The sequence below is a fragment of the Barbatula barbatula genome, assembly GCF_947034865.1.
Source record: "Barbatula barbatula genome assembly, chromosome: 7".
In the NCBI taxonomy this organism is placed as follows: Eukaryota; Metazoa; Chordata; class Actinopteri; order Cypriniformes; family Nemacheilidae; genus Barbatula; species Barbatula barbatula.
In genome coordinates this window covers 5,648,993-5,673,612 of record NC_136770.1, presented here as the reverse complement: position 1 = coordinate 5,673,612, position 24,620 = coordinate 5,648,993, and the positions used below count along the sequence as shown (strand labels likewise).

The 24,620-nt window shown below is 39.0% G+C and overlaps 1 protein-coding gene across 1 annotated transcript in view; it reads right to left on the bottom strand.

Annotated features, from left to right (window-relative positions):
- plxna1b (plexin A1b) overlaps window positions 1-24,379 on the bottom strand; it is an 83,501-nt gene extending 59,122 nt beyond the window's left edge. Inside the window, exon 1 of the mRNA XM_079460786.1 lies at window positions 24,190-24,379. The gene's annotated coding sequence lies outside the window, so the exon portion shown is untranslated. The remainder of the gene's footprint in view (window positions 1-24,189) is intronic.
- Between the last annotated feature and the right edge of the window lie 241 nt (window positions 24,380-24,620).

Below are 24,620 nucleotides of genomic sequence, written 5' to 3'. Positions count from 1 at the left end.
TACATCATTAGTACAAATGGAACATATCCCATTGATTATGCATCAGTTCTCAAAGCCAAACAACAGGGTAAGGACTTTAGACAGTATCACTCTGTCCACCACAACAAATGTTATGGACTTGTGTGGTCAGATGAGGTGAACCATGTCAACTTTTAATTACGAAGTCTCAGAGCTATAAGGATGAAGATGGATTGGAGTTGCACCTTTCAGAAACGTGTCGAATAAGCAGCATCACGGCTGTAGAGTCGGGCTGACTTCAGTACCATTAATCATCACCAAATTGTCTGACAGCGGCTTTATGATGATGTTTGTATGTTCATTACATGGAAACTTGAGGATAAACAAGCAAGTCTGCAACACCTGAGATTCTAGAACCACTATAATAACTAGAAAATTCTTCACAATCACCTATTTTTGTAATGTATATTAATACATATTTATTATTTATAAACTATGATAACGCTACTGTGTGTATGCACCATATCACTCTGTATTTTACATTCATAACCAAGAAATCATGGTTTTATCCAAACCATTCAGTGCAACAAAATAGCTTTAAACAGTCCTATTCTGCTGATAATGGAAAACACAACAAACCCGAGTTCACCTTGACCATTTCTACTGGACAGCGGTACTGGCTCACCCGAAATAAATAAAATGGAGACAGAACAACAATATCTGGAAACTGTGAGCAACCGGTGAGGGCCGGAGGCAAGAGAAAACAGTTCAAGATAAAATAAATCTTAAAGTGGAGGAGAAATGTGTTTCTTTCTCCGTCACTTTCTATGCCCATTTCTTATCTCCATTGCTCTTTCCTGAGTGGGTGATTGAGGGCCTTCTTATCTGTCCATCATCCCCCAAGGACGAGATGATGGGAAGTGACATCATTCTGCTGATCTCCAAGAACATGGGAGTGAATGCATGAGAAAACCAAACATGTTCATTTGTCCATCAGCAGAGCACCAGCCAATCAGAATCACTCCAATTTAACCATCCTTCATGTAACTCAAATGTTTATTAAAAAAATCTTTATTAAAATTGTTACCACAATAAAACCATCAAATATAATGTTTCAAAGTCCAATAAAATAAATCTTTGTCGATTATTTTTTGTATCTATGACTAATAACATTTGTGTAGTGTTAGTAGGATCAAAGATGAAAAAGGGTTTAAGGGTTTAGTTAAAAACTAAAGTGTAATGCGTTGAAAAATTGTTGTTGTCCTTATACTTTTTTACATTTGAATATGTACTAGTCAGAATAAGCCTGTTGTTTGAATTTGTACATAAATATTGTGTTACACTGTATGACAATGTGACAATATTTCAATACTTACATTTAATGTGCTTTCTATGGACACTTGTAAATGTATTTTGATGGGGGCATCTTGACGTATAAATGTAGTATAACTTAAGACATTTTTGTAGGAAGTATGTTACACTAAAAGTGTAAGAAATGAAACCAAAACAATATTCATACACCCCTTTAATAATAGAAACTGGTAGAAGTCAGAGACCTGTAAGAGACTCTTATCGTGCTTTTCTCTTCATTTGCATGTATACTTTGTACATCGTATACAGCTAATATCAAAAACTGCATCTTCCAGCTCTCCTTCTGTCATTTAAAAATGGAACAGAAAGGACGTGCAATGCCAACACAGCGTGACTTTTGTGCATGCGGTATTTGTACCTAGATAATTCATTACAAACACCTTTCTTTAATGCTCCAGAAAAGACTGATAATTGAAGAGAAACATCAATCTCATCTGCGGAAAACCAAATCTCATCTTTTGTCCTCTGAGAATTGTCATCGTTTTCATCTTCCAGTTTTAGATTCTGCGATTTCCCTCGAGTCGTCACGTTTCAGACGTTCTACGCTCGGTTCAATGACGTTCAAGCCGCTGAATATTTACTTATTTATATCACTGATCTGGAATAATCGGAAGTAAAGTGTTCTCGACAGGTTTCGTGAGATTCAGCCTATAGAAAAACGTCTAGAGAGTGCGCTGGTGGCAAAGGTATATTTCAGCATAAGGAACAGAAGACAAGTTAATATGGAGCTCAATTCATTCCCCATTTCTCCCACCGCTGCCGGAGGAGACGGTTATTTGCAAATCTTCTCACAACCCCTCTGCTTTGGAACACGGAGCATAAATTCACATACACTGCCGGCAGACCTCTAAACCTGTCTCTTCAGATAATAGCAAGTGGTGGCAGGGGCTGCCAGCTGATTTATTACTTGTGGCATATCAATTACAGCATTCAACAGCAATATACACATGGAATATACAAGATGCTACATGCGTACGTAGACAGAAACGCATACTATACATACACAAGTACATTCAGATACACATAACTATACAAAGATCTTTGAAATGGTGTACTGCTAATTTTATGGCTTTACTGACTGTTAAACACGCAACATTATGCGGTATGCACACAATACCCAAAAAGGTGTCAAATGGAAAACATATGCCACAAATGCTGCTTCCCAGAATGCAAAGCATACTTGAATTTTTAATTACAGTGAATTAGTAAGGGATTCAGACCATCACTGACTGAGTTTGTATAAACATTATTTTCCAATCATTTCGAAAAGATTATGCACAGCAAACACCCCTTCTTTAAACAGCGCATCTTTGACAATGTTTGATATTTTGTTTACAATCTTTTCTGGATGATAGTGACAACACATACAGTATTGTGGTTTCAATTAGTTTAGTAATTACAGTGTTATGGTTACCGTGTGAAATTCTCGTAGTGCCAATAACATAAAATAACACACATGCTCAGCGTAACATTTAGGACATTCCCAGTTTCCAAGAACCAACACGTATTTTTTCTCTCTTTTCACACGTTACCGATACAAAACACCCTTTAGAATAACCAGAAGTTCTGCAGATCACCTCAAGAACAAACTCTGAATGACGGAGGACGGCAGCTCGCAGGAAGTGTCCAGTCAGCAGTGACACGCCTGTTTCACGGCTCATTTTCCCACTAATTAAACGCGGATCAGACAAACTGCTGCCAAACCATAAACATTTTCTTCCAGCGGTAGCCTACAGACACAGCTGACACAACACCAAGAGAACCCTAACGGCTTAGGAAAATACCATGGTCAGATTCTACCAACGTCAGTGCAGGTTTGTTTCTACAGAACAGTTGGTTATTACAGAGCATTAATACAGTTTTCTCCTCAAATCAGTGTTAGAATAGTTTTTAATGACAGTGGAAGCTAATATTTTATCATTGTAAATGTGGGGAGTTGGGACATGAGGGCCGGATGAAAGGAGGATGGAGGTAAAGTACACATGTGTTGATGAGGGGGACATGGCCCCTTCGTCCCCCTTACCCCTTCTAGCGTAATGAGCTTCCAAAAACGCATGTCATACATGTGTGAACTGAACAGGGGCAATGCAAAGGCTTTTGGGAGCTACACAAACAAAAAAAAACGGTCAACACGGAGTCATCTTATCCTTTTGTTAAAAGTAGCCTAACTGTACGTTCGTATAGTACACATTTTACTATAAACTAAAATTGGTAACACTTCAGTATAGGGGGGGAATTCTCACTATTAACTAGTGGTTATTAGCATGCATATTATTGGCATATTGGCTGTTTATTAGTACTTATAAAGCACTTATTCTGCATGTCCTTGCATGAGTTTACTGGTGGAAAAGTCGTAGTAAATGGTTTGGTAATAGCGAGAATTGCCCTCTAAAAAGTGAGACCCAAAATTTTACTAAACAAAACAAAAATTTTTAAGCATATAGAGCCACTGGGAAAAAAGAGGCCACTCTAAAATGACTTTGTGTTTCTGAATTTACTATTTAAAGTTATGTGTTAGGAAATGATCATTGTTGTTTCATTTTGTGTACTAGTGACTACATTTCTCCCGCTGGAAAATACAAATATTGTATCATATATGCACAAAATAAAAATGGTCAAAATAATGAATCTGACAAAGAAAACGAGTTCATGTTCATGTTAAACAAACATACTTATGTTTTCACATGTGTTTTAGTATCAGTACAAACATGACTATATGATGGAATATGAATATATAATGCGTCTCAGTCGTTCACATCGCTTTCTGTCATTTATGAGGTTTGTTGCAGCTTAAATTCAACAGACACTGAATTTGCCACCGAGTACAAGCACAAACGCTGACTGAAGGCAACACAAGAGCGGTCTCTCAATGTTTCCACAGCTGTGTTCATTTTCTTTTTGTAAAACAATAAAAAGTGACTTTAACCGGATTTAATAAAGTGGTATCACACAGCATCACAGCATTCAACGCATTCATTTCAAGCTGATATTTTAATATGACATTTAACTCCAATTCATCTGCTTACTGTTGGTCGCCAATGAAAATAATGTGGTAACTATGTTGTGACTCAGAGAACTGGAATTCTACACAGCGGAGACAGACACGAGTCATATAAACATTGACATTCTGGCACTGTTATACAAAATATCACACTTGTCCAATGAAATGAGAAGAGCTGAACAGAACACTCAACAGAGCTGAAACCTTTACTGAATTCTGTCACGAATACCATTATAAACCAATATAAACCTTCAACCTTTACAGTTACCAGATGTACACGCCTTCCTTTCAACCACAATTTTTTAAATAAACATTGGTCACTTTATGTCCAAAGCACACCAAGATTTCAGATGAGGTTTGCTAAAATGATGCTAAATAAGCATGAATTATTGCTTTCTCACACACAGCCCTAATGTTTTGCTTTAGAAGACATTCACTTTTATGGATATAGGGAATAATATTTTCTTAACAATCTGTGTTCGGCTGAATCTGGCATGGCATGATGAGGGTAAAAAAATGAACATATTTTCATTTTTTAACAATAAAACAGTAGGCTATAAATTTGTTGAATATTTCTCAGCCTTCCGTTATTTTGACTAGACTATCCAAGTCATCCATACAGAAATTTGAAGAAGTCCTTCACACTGTGAAGTGATTCGTCTAGAACCGTGAAACAAAACGCATTTACGATATCTTCCTCTTTAATAAAACCTTCAAACTTGTCTTTTTCAAAAACAAAACCACATCACTAAAAATCTTGTGTCACGTCAGCTACTGGGATTACGGAAACGCTCTTGGTTACCCACAATCCCCTGCTCTGATGACTCGTGCTGTAAGGTTTCAGGCCAGTTAACATTCCAGCGGAAAGAGAAGAAACCTAGAGGGGAAATGACTCCGTCTGGTCTCTCTCTGTGTTTCCTGCTTTCCATGAGCGAACACCACACACACTCAAAGAAACGTAAAATACAGCGCACACATCTGCGTGTGAGAAAACACACACGCGCTAGACATTTCACAGAAATGCTGTGTGAAGGTCTTTTAATAAAACAGGCTCGTTGTCACATTCAACAACAGCGGAACGGAGGGATGGGGGGCATCTCGTCAGTCAGACTGATGCTGCTCGACACAACAAGACAACATCACATGAATATTTGCATACATGCATACACAAGATACTTACACAAAGGGAATTAATGACAAACCATTCACCCGATTTGTCTTGTTTTAATATTTAATTCTTTATTGGCAGCTGACGCGTTTCAGCACATTCTAGAAACACACAAAATTTATTAAAGTACTTTGGATAAAATATTCAAAGTTAAAATATAAATAGTAGTATTTCATTTAAAGTCCCTCTATCTTGTTTGTTTTCCATTTCATTCTTACTCCCTTATCCATGTTTCCTTTCTCTCTCTCACTCAAGTCCTTGTCTTCAAATTCTCTCTCTCTCTCTCTCTCTCTCTCTCTCTCTCTCTCTCTAACAGGAGAGACAGCGAAAGTTTCCTCTGATTTGTTGTGCTGCACCTTGACTCTCTCTCAGACCTTTACACCCAGATAATTCTATTCTCTTCTCCATCTCATTTGCCGTGCACATGGGTGTATGTTTGTGTGTGCTTGCGTGTGTTGACACGATTACTCCGAGCTAATGAATGAGCGTGCGAGCTCTGGACTTCTCAGCTCTGTTTAGCATTCTCATTATCAGAAAGGCTACATTTGCATCTTTAACACAAATTAAACTGTTGCGAATTGAATTGCAGATTTGTGGCACGAGCAGGGAGAGAGAGAGAGAGAGAGAGAGAGAGGGAGAGGGAGATACTTTTTACATAGCTTTTATTAATTTAGAAAATAAAAATCCCACAATGCCAATACTTAGAACACAAAAATAAAATTAATAAAAAATTTAAAGAATTTTAGATAAACACTTTCATTCTCATCAGATACACACAAAAAATTATTAAAGCCCCACAAACGAAAAATATATTCAACATTATGTGTAAGGCTATAATGAGTATTGTTAGTCTTTTTTTACAAACAATTTTTGTCAATAACATAGGATCAAGGCACCCTTTTCCTTCAATTTAGTTTTTTGTAGTACACCAAATTGCCAATTTTACCAATCCATATAAAAAATTAAGAATAATCGCTTTTCGTTTCTGCTCTACTGAATAGTTTGGACCATAAATAAACAATGAACTATAAAGTAACCCATTCAATCCAGACTCCATTTCTTAACCAACTGGATTAAATCCTTTATACGATAACATTGCATAAATAAGTCACAGTTTCAGACAAATTGCAAAAAGGACAACCCTCCCCAACTAAAGGATTCAGTCGTGCAAAGAACACAGTCGTGTTTTTGTGGCTAAAATCCCATGTACAATTCTCCACTGAAGATCTCACACTCTTTTCTCAATGGGTTTTTTGTAAAAGGACCGCTAGCTACCTTTTGGAAAAGACCTTCAATTCTTGAAAATGTTAACTTTTCACACATGCAATATATAAAGTCTTTTTTGAGAAGAACGGTCCCATTTCTGGAATATTTAACGAGAGTAATTTTGTTGGGTCTTCTTCTTGGCCGTCCTTCTTCAAAAACTAGAAAATTGTAATTCTTAAATAACATCCATACTGGCTTCTTAAGAAAATCTCTATATGAAGGAAATACAGATTCTAGATACTCTAGCGGTCGTTTAATGAGACAGATAAACCTAAAACCCACTTTTAGAGAAAGTTCTTCAGCTTCAACCCACCCAGATCCTTTCCATAAATCGGAAACCATAATGGAGAGGATAAACCCGCAGAAATCAAACTTCTTACAGTCTCAGAGTTCAGAATCTCAACAGGGAGAGGATGGTTAAAAAAAGAGATTCTTTAAACAACCATGGACCTTGTTTTGACCATTCTCTTGAGATGGAAAACAATTGCCATGCATTCAAAATGTTGAGATAAAAACGCTGAGTCCATCTGAAGGTGCCTTGTCTAGGCTCATGGAAGATAACTGTTTGTCTAATACCATCCTTCCAGCTTTCCATAACAGTGCACACGTTAGGTCCATCCAGCCTCCAGATGAAAGGTATATCCCTAAATACTTAAACCCAATTGTGCCCAACTGAATATTATTTGGAAGTTTTGGCAAAAACATGCTATTCTTAAAAGAGCTATACCACACAGCTTCTGTTATGTCCCAATAAAGTCTAGCAGACGAAGCTCCTTCATACATTCCAAAAGCCTCTTTTAAAATTTGTACATCATTTTGCTGTTTAATGATAGCAGTGATATGTTGAAACAAATACGTGCGATCTACCCGATCACATGCCTTTTCTTGGTCTATCGACAAAAAGGCCAACATCGACAGTTTTCATTGTTGAATATTCTGAAAGATCATAATAGTCATACATGCATCTTTAGGGAATTATCTTCCAACAGGATTTATAAAATTCCGCTGTAAATCCCTCTAAAGACATGGTGCACATCCTGTCGAAAGTTGTTGAACCGCACCAGCAATTTCCTCAAATGTAAAATTAGAGTCTAAAGCCAGTCTTTCTTTTTCTCCCAGACGTGGTAGATCATTCAAAAGTTCATCAGTAGTAAAAAGATCAATGTTCTATTTGGCAAATAATTCAGAATAAAAGTCAACGGCAGTCCTTCTCATCATTATTGGATCTGAAATAATAACACTGTTGACAAAAAAAAGTTTAATTTGGGCTTTTCCCACCATTGAAGATTTTGCTCACATTTACATTTAGTAATTTAGCAGTAATTTAACTTACAAAGAGTTCGGGGAGCAATCATACAAAGAGCAATAGTACAATAGGTGCTAATACAAAGTTACTAAATAATAATAAGCATAAATAGAAAACGCATCCTTAAGTTTATAAAAAAAGCAATTCTCTCTCTACCTGTTGTGTGGGCATACACTTTATGACCGGGGAAAAAAGTATTGCCACCCCGGCATAAGGTTGGTCCCGTGGTTTAAAATATAATCCCCCTCCCACCACAATCTGCAGTCAGTTTCATATTTATTTCTATGCGTTTCTTGTAAAAAACAAATATCTATTAGCCTCCAACACTCATTCAATAAAGAGCATTTGTTTTTATCTCTAGTCCCATTCACATTTAAAGAACCTAATCTAAGACCGTCCTTGGTAATAAAGGGAAGGGAAAAAGAAAAGAATAAAGCAAAGAAAAGGCCACACTCCCACGTGCTCTTATTTAATATTATTCCTAGTAGATCTGCGTTTAGCTTTATTCCTCCTAATTCTTTGTCTAGCCGTTGCCAGATATTTATTTAATCTAAACCTCTTTTGCTTCGATAAAAACTCAATGCTGCATTCCTTCCATGCTTTCGTTACAGACCAAACAATTTTTTCTAGGTCAGGAGACCTTATTTTTATCCAAAAAGTTATGAATTTGTTCAACATGATGTTCTTCAGATAAGCTGACATCTACAGAAGTAGCCTACACGAATCATCATCTGAGTCTTTGTTGCTGGTAATGAAGAAACAGACAATGCATTCATAATCTGAACTTCCTTTATTCTCAACCGCAGAACTTTCAGAAGCATTCACCACAACACTTCCAACAGTTTTGTTCCCATCTTTCGCATTTTCGAGCTCTCCTTGCACATCATTAGTAATCGGTGCTCTGTTTTTAACACTAACCTCACCATTCGCATCCGACAGCTATTTCCTTAGCGCCTTGTTTATGAGGGCTGGAAAACCTCTTAAGACCGATATATCTGCATTCAAAACAATGTAAATCGTCGGTGCTCGCATAAACCATATATGAGCTTTCTCCATGAAAATAAACATCAAGTCTTTTAGTAAAAGATATAAAAAACATGTAGACTTGTCGCCGCAAAGACATAAAATGCTTGATGTCAGCTGACTTACAGCCCTAAGGATAAACTTTAAGAGCACGAGCCATCTGACCAAAACGGGTTAATTCTCATACAATCACATCATCTTTAACAAAAGGGGGAACAATATAAATGATCACTTTTGTAGCTGGTGCAAAAAGCGGAGTAATGGGAACAAACGTTTCTTTCACCCGAATGCCGCTCTAGATTACCCTGAAAAACGACAACTGCTTTGTTCATACGCGATGCATAAACAATATTATCGTGTCCTACTACCTGTTCTCCTGAAAGAAAAGAAGGATTTAGAAAAAACGGTTTTAATAGTTTTTTAATCACGCACCACGCTCAATCCCAGCATGCAAGAACGAGAGAGAGAGAGAGAGAGAGAGAGAGAGAGATGTATACAGCAGGTGCTTAAGTAAACTCCAGGTGAAACACATGACAAGTTATTACAAGCACTTGTGAATTCACACTTAGCAAATACTAAGCAACAAAACAAAATATCAGAGTATTAGCATGTTTTTGAACAGTACCCTACTATTATGTGTCATGGTTTTGTATGTGGGATATGTAATATGGTAGTAATGGGGAATTTTTGAATAATATGGTAATAAAGTGTATCATTCATGGTTTTGCCATTACATGGTAATATCCCAACTGTACCTCTAGTAAAAGTTTAAAAAAGAGGTGTCACTCAAGAGGTGGAAAGACAGTATTTACATTTATTTACCCAATATTTACATTTACTGCAGTGAGACAGCGCAGTGTTTGCCTGTGCAAACCAAACAGTTATGATGTCAGAATGTTGCCATGGAGTTGACAATTTTTTTACACATATTAGTTTGCATTTGCATTTGAGTTCTGGATCAGAATTTGACCTCCAGTTATCAATAGGGCTTTTTTTAACACCAGGCATCTCTCCGCGATGCGGTTCTCATTCGCGCTTGAATATGAATCGCCATGTTTTACGGAACGGCATGATTTAGTTAATCTGGAAGAGAAGACAAAAATGACAGGTGTGTGGGAACACTTTAAATTCATTGAGGACAAGACAAACGCAGTGTGCCAAATTTGCGGTTTGAAACTGGCCTCATCAACATCAAGTTTGAAAAATCACACGAGTTCTGTAAGTAGTACGCCCATAAAAATGCTACTTTGTGATTTATTATGTGTTCAACTTTGTGTCAGCTTCTGTTATCAAAACAACACGAGAGCAATTAATGAAAGATGGTTTGTGCTGTTCGGTCTGTGCAGCGCTGCATGATGTCCGACGAACCTTATATTTGGAGCAGTTTGGGACCCGGTAAGGACAGCTGGTGAGGACAGCTGAAACTGAATGAGGAATTTAAACAGACTCGTGCCCGTCATGCGTTTCAATCCACGTCTATGGCGCGGTTCAAACTGCATTCTGTGTCTGAGCAACGCACAAGAAATACTCAAAACTTTTTTCTAAACTAACGTAAAAAATTGAATCTAATTTACCCTTGAAAACAAAACTAAACAATTGTAATGGTTACATGATGTTCCCATGTTATGCATTTAAATCCGCGCTCCAGCGCAGTTGGCAATCAAACTATGCTAACACCTGAACAACAAACAGTGCTTCTAAATCAACTCAGTACAGAAACTAAATATATTTGCCATTAAAAATAAAATGGAACAGAAAAGCTTCCGGCTCGCGCTTTTTCTGTAGTTTATTAAAAGTTTATTAATTCTGAATGTGTTGCGTGTCCGTATTGCACCAAAATGCGACACTGCGCTCCCTTGGGTCCGCAGCAACACACACCCAACGTGTGAAGTCAGTTGGATGAACGATTCTCGACGTAATAAATGCAAACAGACAGACAGAGAATCCTGCCTTTATTAGAGAGAAGAATATGTTCAGCCCCTTCCTCCGAATATTCGTGTAGATTACTACCGAAGCATGGAAGCTCCAAAAATGGACTTCAGACCAGCTCTAGTTACCAAGCACTTATCCACCAGATAAAGTCTGATGTTTAGAACAGTAACAGCATCATTTCCATCAACACACTGCATGATTTAAGCCTCATGGTTCCTTATTTGCAGCACAAACACTGCAGGACTTATGCTGGTGTTTACCAGGGCTGCTGTTCTAGTACGAGCAACAGTAAGCGATCTAAACTACTGACAGATATATACAGTGTTACAGCGTTACAGTTGCAAAGACCTGTGTGATTTGTGGTCACAAGGTTTCGCCCAGCAGATCTAGAACCATCAACCACAGGAAAAAACAGCCCACCGTGAGACATCCAAACAGTAAACCAACCAGACAGACCTGCTTGACAGCTTATAAGTGTTATTGACATGTATGCATGACATCACCGTACGCTTATCTCCTTCTAAACCTCATTATTTACATGAAGAGAACATACATGTAATGAAACTGTCAAGCGTTACATCATCGGTATCTATTCATTGATCCATTCGAGAAACTCTGAAAGATATAATTTCATCAAGATAGAGATTTATTGTCGGTTATGTGACTAACGTATAACGATTAATAAAAAAAATAAAAAAATGATCACAAACACTAGACAAAAAAAGCCAATGGACAAAAAAACATAATAGCTTAATTAAATTCCCCATCCACACTGCCTTAGATATCTAAGTGGGACGGTTGTTTGAGAGGTCAAGTTATTATAATTTGAAGAAAGATTACATACTATCAGAAATGGGAAGACCGGGGCATTTATTAAAATAAATGGGATCAATTTCATAAATGTGGATTTAACCCATCTTTCACCTCTCGTCGTCTCTCCGCTGACCCCACTAAGTCATATACGTATGATGCATCTTGTATGAAGCTGTGTATCTCTTACGCAGTTTCTACAACCCGTAGAGACACAACAAGCGAGACATTTGACAAGCTCTCTGCCTTCAGCAATCATTCGACTGACTGCGGCACAATCAAGATACTGATTTCACTTCGGAACCTCCAGCAGTGAAATCAAACCAGATGCGATGCGATTGGCTGGCACCCTACGATCATGAAAAAACATGAGACTAATACAGAGACAGCAAGAGAGGAGCGTGAGAGTGGGTTTATTTTCTGGGCACCTTTTAGAAAAAAATCGATCAAGTTCTCTATGTCGATGTTTGGATGGTTGACTTATGCATTTCTCTTTGATATCAAGGGAGCCACAAAGCCAGCGAAAGAGACTAGACTGTGTGTCAATAAATATCTCTGGTGACACTGATAAACACTATATAATGATTTCCAGCCTGATCGGACAAAAAATTTCAATAATCTAAAATAATCTTTTACAAGCTTGTTTAACACGGAGTCAGATTATTATCATTTATAAACTAATTATAAATTAAGTTGTGATACAATGTCCATGCCTACCATTGTTCCAACTTCTGAACATCTAGTCCCTGGATACAATGAGCATCTAGTCCCTGGATACAATGTCCATGCCTACCATTGTGCCAACTTCTGAACATCTAGTCCCTGGATTTTACAAAGTTTGTCAAGTTCATGACATCAAATGTTTGATAGTAGCAATGTACACAAGTAATACTGCATATTCAAAAGCCGGCCATGGCACAAATTTATTAAGATTAAAGATTGAAAAATTAATTCTCAGATAACATATGTATTACCAATATATTGAACCATCCGTTTATATTTTATTAAATCCAAAATGATAAGTCCAGATATAAGAAATATATAATTCTATGCTTGCGTTTTCTATTTTAAACAAGAAAACAAATCATGCATTATGGATGTGACAAAAAACAGGCATGTTTCCGAGAGACTACTTCGTAGGATTTCTGATCATTAAAATGTGCAAACCAGAAGCATGTGATTATGGATGTGACAATTCACTTCCCTTGCTATGGAAAACTATGAACAAAATGCTCGGAAAAACTTCTCATGGTATTTAAACCAAATATTGACATCTGATCTATCAGTATGGTAAAAACCTTTGGTAAAATCTTGATTGTTCATCTTAAAGGTGACATTTGTCTCATGCGTATGTATGACTATTTTGGGATGAACTTGTCGCTAAAGCTAACTGGCAGAGAGGACCATTCTTAGCTAGAAGGAATTTCAAAGTGAACCAGACTGTGTGCTCAGTCAAACAAGACTAGATAAGTCATCATTTAAATGTATTTTCCAATGATAATTTTCATTGTCATAGGCAGCACTGGGCACAAGCGTGCAACACTTTCACTCCTCGTCATTCACACGTGTAGTCCTTATTATCCTCTTGCTCACTCACCGGCAACCTTGAAGCTTTCAGACAATAATGCAAGACTGTGTAAAGCTGCTTTGAAATAATATGTATTGTGAAAAGACTGACTCGACAGCTGCCCATTCTCCATCCATCGTTTCCTTTGATCTCTTTCTTGTTCCTCATCCATGTCTTCTCTGCTCGCTCCTCTGACGACAAACACAAGGGTTTTGCTCAGTTAAATTCCTCATTATCTTTTCTCAGAGCAAAACCCTGTTGCTTTGATGTGAGCACAGCTCAAACTGTCACGTCACACGCGGTCACAAACATGCCACTCTTGCCAAAGTCTACATCTCGGAGTCATGGTGGCAGGTGCAAGCGGTCAGCACCTCCGGCTACAGACGCAGAGTGATCCCTGAGCTACACGGACTCACGCTCAACACATGTTATGACTGTGATTGCCATCACTTGTGTAAGTGTTTAGAAGATCAGAGATCTGAACGTGTGTGTTATCTGTGCTAAAGCTCACAGGCATCCGCTGCATACATGAGGCTTTTGGCACAAGATATAAGGTTTGACGTTAATTATTATAGGAAAGGTTTCAATCTGCCATCTACCATCGATTAGTAAAGGATAACGTAAGGCAATTTTAAGTAGAATAGTATTAAACGTCAGCATGTAACTCGGTCTGTACCGTTTCTGCTCCAGACCTTCAACCACGTGCGGTGTTGCAGAAATCTGTGCTGTTATCAGTGATCAGAATTATGATCAAAATGAAGGCAAAACATGGAATAAATATTGATTGATCACAATGAAGTACTTGTGTAGAGGTACAACACCTCTTTTGATAACAAGCTCCTCCCCCATTTGGGATACATTTGTGGGTCCTCAGGAGCACCGCACATAAGTCCGTTTAGGAAGGTCAGGCCACTCAGCGGCCATGTTTGCAACGGCTTAGGGCTGCTATTTCAGTTGTGGCAAGACACCAGTCCTATCTATATGAATGGAGAAAGACAGACATTTCTAAAGTCTGGGACAAAAGTCTAAATTAAATAACATATTTCCGACCAAAAATGAAACCCGACATTATCTGTACCATATCGTAACTTTTGTTTCCGACGCTGAAATAGTGCTGAAGACAGTTACTGCACACAGCACTGATGTGTAGAGCCTCACCCCCAAGAATTGTCTGGCGATGATTTGCATTTTTTACACGAAGGCTTTAATATAGCGCCCATATTGAGCATTCCATCCCCGCCCCATCGTTGACCACACCCACTTATTTGCATACCACGGTTTCATGAAATATAAAAATCTGTTGCCGACAGTTCACATTTACAGTCACAACCACATATACCTTGATGCCACCCAGCACTAACCACTAATGGTTGTTTTCAAACAGGTTTCCCAAACATGCCTGCCTAGTGGGCCTTTGCTCCACCCCTTCTGTTATTACCCCGCCCCAAACTCAAACCATCGGTAGCGCCAGAAGCTGAAAGTTCAAACAGAAAGTCTTTACACTCTTCAGGAAGTCAAACTATGTACTTCTACTACATTAACCAGGGGTGAGAAAGTATTTCAATATCTAAAACTTTAACTTCAACCAATCCGGCTACAGATATAGATCTATATATATAGATATATATATATATTCTATCTGGACAGTCTATTCAGAACCAATAACCTCAACAGTTCACAATATATTTAAACGCCCACCTGACTGTTGCTCAAACTGAAGAACAGCAGCCAGACTAGTTTTACCGCTCTCCACATGGACTGACTGCTCTTCTGTGGCCGTGAGTGTGTGTACAGCACCCGTCAACGACAGAGAGATTTGGCCCGTTTCTTTTGTTTCTGTCTGTCTGGCACAACCTGTTCATCCACTTAGTGAGCCAACCAGCCTCGGTGAGAAATCAGCTTGTACCGCGGCCAGCCGGCAGCCCAGAAACTCCTCCGTGGAGAGCTGAAGGGCGCGACCAGGTAAGAAGGAGAGAAATATGTACCACTGGGCGCTGTAATCTGGGACAATCTCACGTAATCCAGCCGGATGTATGACATTCCCCAGCCATGAGAAAAACGGGAGATACAGACAGGGCGGGACTGAGGGTGGATTGATTTCATTTAATATTAATATTCGTATATACAGGCACTGCTGTCTGTGGAACGGAAGATTACTCATCAGCGATTAAGAACAAAGTACATAATAATGCCTTCTTGGAAAGAAAGTAGTGGTGACCAATTTAATTCCATCAGTGTCATCATCTGTAGTTCTGACCTGAAATGTCCTAAAAGTGATCGGCAACCCAGAGCAACAGACTGGACAAAGGGCACTCAAGGGGCTATAAAAATGCAATGATGTGTGACATTCTTTACCCCACCAAGATAGTGACTGTGAAACGATTGTGCCTCAACTGATGATGTCATTCAAAAGAAATTATGCTTGAGCAGATACTTTATCTAAAGTGACTTAAACATTCTCATAAAATGTATAGCTTGAATGCAATGTATTACTAAACCCAAGACCTTTCAGTTGCTACATGATGCTCTAACTCTGAAAAAACAATGCCTTTGTGCTGCCATTTGGATGTGGGAAATAACGTAACCAATACCAATATAGTCTAATTTATCACAATCAAATAAATCTCAAAAAGGGGTAGAAACATTACCAACTCTGTTTTTTTTAGGGGTAAAAAAGCACATTTTCCTAATAACACCAAAAAATCATTTTACATTTGCTTAGCCCAAGATAACACATTGAGGTTTAACTCTATTTTAGGTGGGTTAAGAAGAACATTCTGCAAAGATCCCCATAGCTTTTACAAAAACTACAAACGCAAACAAATTCCCATGAAGCTCTTTGACAAGATGAGTTGCCTGTGACACATCTAAACGGTTTAGCCTGAATAAAAGCTGTTGTTCTGGGTCGACCTCTGCTTTCATTAGCATCAGCCACTCGCGTGGGATAAACGTCTTTCCTTCAGTGTGCGGCACGATTCGACCCCGGGAGAAACCCATGTCTTCGTTTCACTAGCAATAAACAATGCGATGCCGCATCATTGGTGACTCCATGGACCTTTGGGAAACACAAAAGCCACGAACACAAAGAGAAAAAGAGAGGCATAGAGAGAATGAGGTGCAGATATAAAGATAAATGCGGGGCCTTTGAAGGGGTCAGGCGTGGGGGGTGGACGGGTGGGTGGTGGCATGTTCGTGTGGGTGGGTCGCATTCCTGACAGACATTGCTCGTCGGCACTATGGAAACACACATGTTTGTTTCTGCATCGCATGCAACTGAAATGTTAGTGATGTGAAATCACAGAGATCTCTGTGTAAATGACAGGGTAAAGTACAGAAACCGTAGATTACACAATCACAACATACATAACAATCTCTCTCACAGCTCTCACATAAACTTAACACAAAGTCAATTAAATGCAACGTCTACGATGCAAAATGCTAAAACAACAAATGATACAACAATGTTCTCTCACTTTACGGCATATGTAACTTCAATTAATAAAAAGCACACTACAAGTACTTAGCACAATGCAACAAAACTGAAACACTGTAACATGTCTGAAGTCACTGCTGATAAAGCTGAAGGGAGGAAAAAACACGCAATAACTCACTGATGGGAAATAAACGTGTCACATAAATCTGAAAAGTACATAAGGTTAAACGACAACATTCATATGCAGTGTGTACACAGAACACATTCATACATTTGTACAAACATGAAACCTTGCACCCACAATATCTAAACGCCACACTTCACCTCTGGACTGCTATCCTTTTTTTTTTAAAGAGAACTGAATACAACTTCTCAACCAACTGATTTAAATTAATAAGAAAGAAAGAAAGAAAGAAAGAAAGAAAGAAAGAAAGAAAGAAAGAAAGAAAGAAAGAAAGAAAGAAAGAAAGAAAGAAAGAAAGAAAGAAAGAAAGAAAGAAAGAAAGAAAGAAAGAAAGAAAGAAAGAAAGAAAGAAAGAAAGAAAGAAAGAAAGAAAGAAAGAAAGAAAGAAAGAAAGAAAGAAAGAAAGAAAGAAAGAAAGAAAGAAAGAAAGAAAGAAAGAAAGAAAGAAAGAAAGAAAGAAAGAAAGAAAGAAAGAAAGAAAGAAAGAAAGAAAGAAAGAAAGAAAAAGAAAGATCAAATCTTTCTATTACTTAGCCTTAGAATGAGCTATTTCTATCTACACACACCACAGAGCCCCTAACATGGAATTCGCCATGTTGTTTCTACAGTAGCCCTAGGCGGACAAAAACCTCTAGTCCTCTACAGACAGGTTTCGTAAATAATACGTGAACAAAGAAAATATTATATCTTTGTTCCTTGTCAGCCACCATTGTGTTGGGGATGAGGGAGTACACCTTTGGTTGCAATGCGCTAAAAAACTGCAAAAAACGGTATTGCGTTTTATTAACCACACTGTGTGGTGTGTGTTTGCCTGGTTTATTTACAGGCTGAGCTTAAAGTACTGAATTATTTACACGTCTACACAGTTAAACTGCAGGAGAACAGCAATGCGCTGAAAAAACATGTTTGAGTAAATGCGTGTATGCAGAAAATGCACTCAGCACTGTGTGGGTGAAATGGTGGAAAACAGTGAGGTGTGTTTAATGTTAATAATTTTCGCTATGCAAAAAAACCTGTAATACTCACTTTACTAGACAGAAATATATCCAGATGTATTTGACAAGATTTGATCTCTTTAAAAAGATCCTATCTGTAATGAACTGAAGTATTAGTTTAAAAAACAACTGTGAATAGTGTGTGAATAAGGTTTATTTGCCTTTCAAATTTGTAACTCTAATTCGTTGTCATTTCATTCTTTTTTACACCCTGCTCTTTATATACAGCCATTGAAAAAACTAATCTGGATCACATGTGGTTTTGATAAAATGTTAATCTGGTGCATGTTCCACAGCTACCTTGCAGTTTCTCTAACCTTGATAGCAGCAAATGTGATGCTGGTGAGAGATTTACAGAGAAATCATCTATCTGAAGGTTATTTTTAAGCCCAGAACAGACCGAAACTCACCATAACTCTCCATTACATTGCAGGATAGAAAATGATGTTGAAGAGAAATCTGCACTTAAGAGGCATAAAACCGTAAGATTAGTAAAGTTACAACGTAAAAGACGGATTTAAAAAGGGCAATAAAAAGCTCGGAGAGGTCAGCGCTCAGGATTGTAGATTGCTGCTTCTGCCGTCGACTGCATTTAAGGGGAAAAGCACATCTGAGATTGAAGCTGGACCGAGTCAATTTACTAGAAATCCATCCAAAAACATGAACACGCGTGCACACGCAGTGGAGATGAGCAATGAAGGGGAACACAGAAAAAGCAGAGAGATGAAAGTAGGAAATGAGTCGAAATGATGAGAAAGGTGGAGTTGAGGAAAACAAGTAGCTAGATGGATGTAAGACCATATTCAGAAGGTATCGCAACATGGTCGCATGTTCGTGTGGGGGGGTCACATTGCTGACAGACATTGCTCGCCGGCACTATGGAAACACACATGCTCGTTTCTGCATGTGTGTTTGAGGAGTTGAGGAAAACACGTAGCTGTATCGACGTAAGACCGTATTCAATTGGTATTGCACGGTTAAAGCAATAGTTCACCCAAAATCTAAAATTCCTCTTGTCATTCAGAATCTGCCTGTGGAACACGAGATATGTTAAGAAATGTCTCCGTGGTATATTTCGTGCATACAACAGAAGTCAATGGGGACCAAAGTTGAAAGAACTTTCATTTTTTGTTTACCTATCCCTTACATATACCAATAAACACATGGACTAAGCATAAAATCATGAAACTCGCAAACCAATTCCAACCTCGTGCAAAGCATGCCCCTTCAAAGAGGGACAAACCCTACCTCTTGGGTTATAGATTACACTATACATGCTGGGATGATTAATGCTGGGTTGTTTTAAACCCCTTACAGGTCAAATATAAACATTTTTAAAGGTCAATTTAACCCATTAGTTGGGTTTGTCCCTTTTTGGCCCCAATTTAGAGGGTGTACTATAACATTGACATGGTGACTGAAAAAAAACCTTCAGGAAAAAAGTCTTCAAATGTGAATGCTTCCGATATCCGTTAAGAGACACAAACAGTTCTTTCTTAGCGTTCTTTATGTGTTTTAAGTAATAAGAACAATGTTTTGCTTGCAGGGTGTAACCACAGTTATTGTTGCCTATTCATGAGAAACAACTCATCAAAATAACAGTTGTCATTCAGGAGAGAGAGGGTGAAAAGAAGGTTTAGAGGATGAAAATAAGACAAGAAAAAGAAAAGCTGAATAATAAAAACGTACAAGTTCCAACTAAGTGTTCTTAGTGTTCCAACTCTGAAAATATATTTTCATGGCATGATTTTTGACAAAAAAAACAAACAAAGTATGTGTTTCCTCATTCCATGACAACAGAACGTCTCCATAGTTTCTTTAAAAAAACATTGCAAAACATAGTCCATGATTTAATCTTAAATTCCTTCACAATATCCTAATTGGTATTTTGGAGCGGTGCACATCAGACTACTGCACAGGCTACAGTGTTATCGGCATACCAGAGGCAACGGCATAAGGTTGATGCTGAAGCTCTTAAGTGTGTAGTAGAGCTCATGCTGTTTGCTCTTTAACAAACACTGTAACAGCCAGACCTCTTAAACGCTTTTTAATATCACCACTGGCTTCAGGACAAAAAAGAAGGGGAGCATTGTGAGCGTGAGAGCGAGACAGGCACAGCAGGGGAATTTATTGAGGAAATGGGGAAAAAACAGGCCTCCCTACATGTACAGGTACCACATGTGATGTGCAGTCAGTGTATGCAATCTTGATTCCGACAAAGACAAATCTACATGTATAAAAACACAGAGCTGTGCAAAGCTTATAATAGCGTCTGTGGCCAGTGTTTTAACAGCTAAAGTTTACTTTGATTCGCCCGAGTCTCTGGAGTCACATCCTCTGAGAAGAGATAATATTTTTACAGCGCACTAACACACCTTATACCTTTTCCATTACAGAGTGGCCGATCGATCATAAAGGGCCCATAGGGGCCCTTGAAATTGTCCTGGGTCCGGTTTAAGGCCTTGAAACCGTTGCGTGATAGATTGGTAGGGCAGCACACAAGAGTTTACTGAATACAGAATGCGAGACAGAATGGTCGAGGACACAGAGAGAAATTATAAATAGACGTCGAACAGAGGGTGAGCTATGGGCCGCAGACTGCAACAATTATGAGCTCTGGCGCTGCAGCCTGGGATGGTGAAAAGCAGAAGAGGAGCACAAAATATAGAAAGACATAAGTGAGTAGAAAGAGTAACAAACTTAACTTTGGCACAACCACGGTACTGCTAGGAATGAACCTGTAATACCAGAAATCCTGCTCAGAATAATCTCTCTCTCCACACAGGCATGTACCTCACACATTCATTAATCTTTCATTCGGCCAAATTTTTTACACTCATCTTGACTCATAATAATCTATAACAAAACAAAAGCCTAATTCTCTCCCTTTGTGCCCAATTTATTGCAGCACGCCTATCTTTCGCTCCATAATTATGTCATCCACTCATGCAATTTATTCCCAATTATTTTTGGCTCTCAGTGAGATATCATTTTGGGAAAGAAGTTAATCTTGGTCATTCGTTGTGCTGTATATGAGTAAACCAGTCACGCCGGTGAGTAGAGTGAGCCTTGCATGCATGCCGACATGGGTTCTCTCGATCACCGCAGCATGCGGGTCTGTTCACATTCCACACGAGCTACCGGGCGCAACCTGTTTTTCACATTGAAAATAGACAGTTTGTGTGGTTACACCAGCGGTGTAGTCAAGTTATACGGCGTATACAAACTTCTTTATCTGTCAGCAATCCGTATACCCACTTACGTAGTCCAGGGTATTCATGGGTTTACGGCGTATACCCTTGCTAATATTTCCATGATGTGTAATTCAAAAATCGTGAATAACAGGGCAAACTGAATGCAGTGCTGCCAATATTGTATGAACGATCTCCGATCTGATCTACCTCAGCGTTCTTAAAGCGTTCGTCGATTTCTAGTTGAGGTGGCCAATCAAATAAAGGAAGGCGTGAATTATAGTCCAATCAAATGAAAAGCGGGAGTCGCTTTTGACGGAAGCCCAGCTCAAGGTCAGTTTTAACTGTGAAAGAGCGTGATGCAAGTAGCGTGTTTGACAAATGTTTTATCATATAAAAATGATGTGCATCTAAAAACGCTGGCTGCGTCTTCTTCTACCTCTTTCCACTGCTCTAGGGAGTTTGCACACCCGTGAACGCACATCAACATTGTGTAATATCCAGCCATGTAAACGCCGTAAGCATATAAGTTACACGTTTCATGTCATGTAAGTGTGAAGAGACAAAACATGACCAGACCTTCACTAGTTCATGCTAAAGTGCGTTAAAACAGCTATTGCAAATATTGAAAATGCATTTTTCCTGTTTCTAAATAATTTGAATTTAAAAAATGTATAATTAATTAAAAACCCAAGTATCTGCAACTTTTGTATTTTGAGGTCTATGGCTGTACTCAAAAGGTTAAAAGAAATTCTGAAATCTGTTATCACTCATTTACCTTTTTGAGATTTCAAACCCAAATGCTCTTTTATGAAACATAGATTGCATACAAATCTGGTAATTTTCTAATTTGTCTGAAGAAGTAAAAAATGCACATATGCTGATCAAAGTAGTGAACATTTTTGTTGTTTTTGGACCTCTGTACTTCTAAAATCATGCGTACTGCCCTGGTTGTCTCTTCGCGTAGTCTGTGGGTCCGGTTTAAATTCACAAAACCTCAAATTGTGGAAAAAACAGGGTGGTGGAAACCCGGCTATAACATTCATCATTTGCTGAGCCACTTTAAAAATGGGGCATAAATTAAGAGTATACCAACTTCTTCATGCACCACTACAACACTGACTTCAAAGGTAAAGTTTGTTTAATACTTTTTTGCATTAGTCAACCAACTTGACCATCTATATCCTTCGGGCAGGTAGCCTTAATCCTCATATTCTGTTGGGGGTCTGGCCTCAGGAAACTTTGAAACTGAATCCAGAAAGCAAACATTAAGTAATAGACGAGTAAAATTTGCTCAACTCATTTAATGAGAATTTCTTATACAGGTTTCAAAAGTCATCCATAAAATCACTTATGTTGCATCACTCGAATGTGCATGACAACACTGAAATACCAACACATTCAATCCCTCAAAGGGGCATCTCAACTCCAACATGCGGGTTAAGTGCTTGCTTTGGTTCTGTCAATCTAACCGAATAAATCGTAAATGTCATTCGTGTCGTTTGCATGTTCGAAAACATCAACAGAAGGTTGTGGCCTTAACTCGCTGACCCACGAGGCCTGGAGTGGCTTTTGTTAACAGAGACGAGCCGTGAGATTGTTCCCGTTAGGGATCGTGTTGAGAGTCGAGTCTCCTTCCAAACAAACAAACGATTCCCTCACGCCTCGGGAAACATTAGCAATTTACATGTGAATGTCCGTCACGCTCCTAACGTCACGTCGTGATAACAATAAGACGGGGGTCGTGAATAGTCGTCTGAGATGTCGAGACCAATCGTTTTTCTAAGGTCCATTTCTTAAACCCCCGCAGAACCGCCAGTCACCCAAATCCCACCAGTCCGCGACCGGTACAAAGCCTTGACCGAACTCGCTGGTCTTGTAGGGGCAGTCGATTCAGTTCGCGTCCGTCAACTTTTACGCATAAACAATTGTTTCAAGTCTTTTCACGGCTAACACGACTGCCGCGGATCTCATTCATACCGGTCATTTGAAGACCGAGAAAATGAAAACACCCACGGAGAGGAAGAATCTTCGGGACGCATTAACGCAGTCAGACGCGTGTTTTAGTGCCATAACCAGTTCTGCTGTTAACGCCCTTAAACACAACACATCGTGAATAATAATTTATAAATCAATTAGACGGGAGACCATCGATTTTTAACAAAAGCAACATGTGGCATGTTAGATGGTGGTGGTGGGGGGGGGGTGATTCAGAGAGCTGGATGGAGAGACTGGGGGTGATTAAAAATAGCCCATAAAACATTTGGATCATTTGGACAATTCACAAGTGTTCTCAACGACGAATCTGCGACTTTCCTGACGTGCGATTTCTTTAAACGTCCCTGACATGTCAGCTTCGTATCCATCGCGGTAACTTTGACCTAACCAACCCAACCAGCCTGCCCGACTTACACGCAGCTTGTTGTTCTTTAAGCTCTAACTGATTTGACATAACGCAGTCAACCACGACTCGAGTTTGTTTAACACTAATGTAGTATTTGGTTATTGTGAATATAAATCGAATAACGTAACCTGATCGGACACATCTGATACTCAGAGCTGCCGCCGAGTCGAGCATTAGAGGAAATTAAATCGATAATAAATTCCCAGCGTATCGTCCCCGGTCACGTTCGCGTTAAAAGGGCTGGGATAGTTCCAGATACACGTCCGGCTAGAACATAGCATACCAACAAGGTCTCGTTCCAGAAATGTAAACGTTTCCGATCATGTCTAACGTGACCCGGGCTGAAAACCCGAATGAAGCTAAACCTTAGGATCCTGAAGTTTTTCTGAAGTAAACCCTTAATGTAAAAACTTAGCGCCGATGTATAAATGACACACTAGAGTCCAGTTTCACGTTGTGTTGTGCTTCAAGATCCAGCCTCCCGTACTAACGTTACTGCGAACACCGAAAAGCTCTAGACACGGATTCAAATACGGATGTGGTACCGAGAAGTTTGAAATAAATACTTTACGGTACTTACACGTTCGGGTGGTCCTTGGATCGCATGTCCCACTCATGGTTAAATTCCCAAACTGGCAGAAATATCCCATTCGGTGACGCGACTGGAATGCGGTTCAGCGCAGGGAACGCGAGCAACCTCTCTCTGAGCAGCGCGAACACTGACTGCACTGGAAACGCTCAATCACGCGCTCAGTGCCCGCTCCTATGGCAAGCCTTTGGTGTCACAATTACGCGTTTATCCCCAAACGCCGTATTTTACGCGACTGTCCAGCAAACACAGAACGTTCCTATGGTTCCTATTTTCTTTTTTTCGTTGGGAACCATAGGGACGTTCAGAACGTTCCCTGTAGGTTAGTTTTTTTCTAACCAACAGCGAACGTTCCCGAAACGTTCCCTGCAGGTCAGTTGTTTCTAACCAAAAGCGAACGTTACCAGAATGTTCCCTGCAGG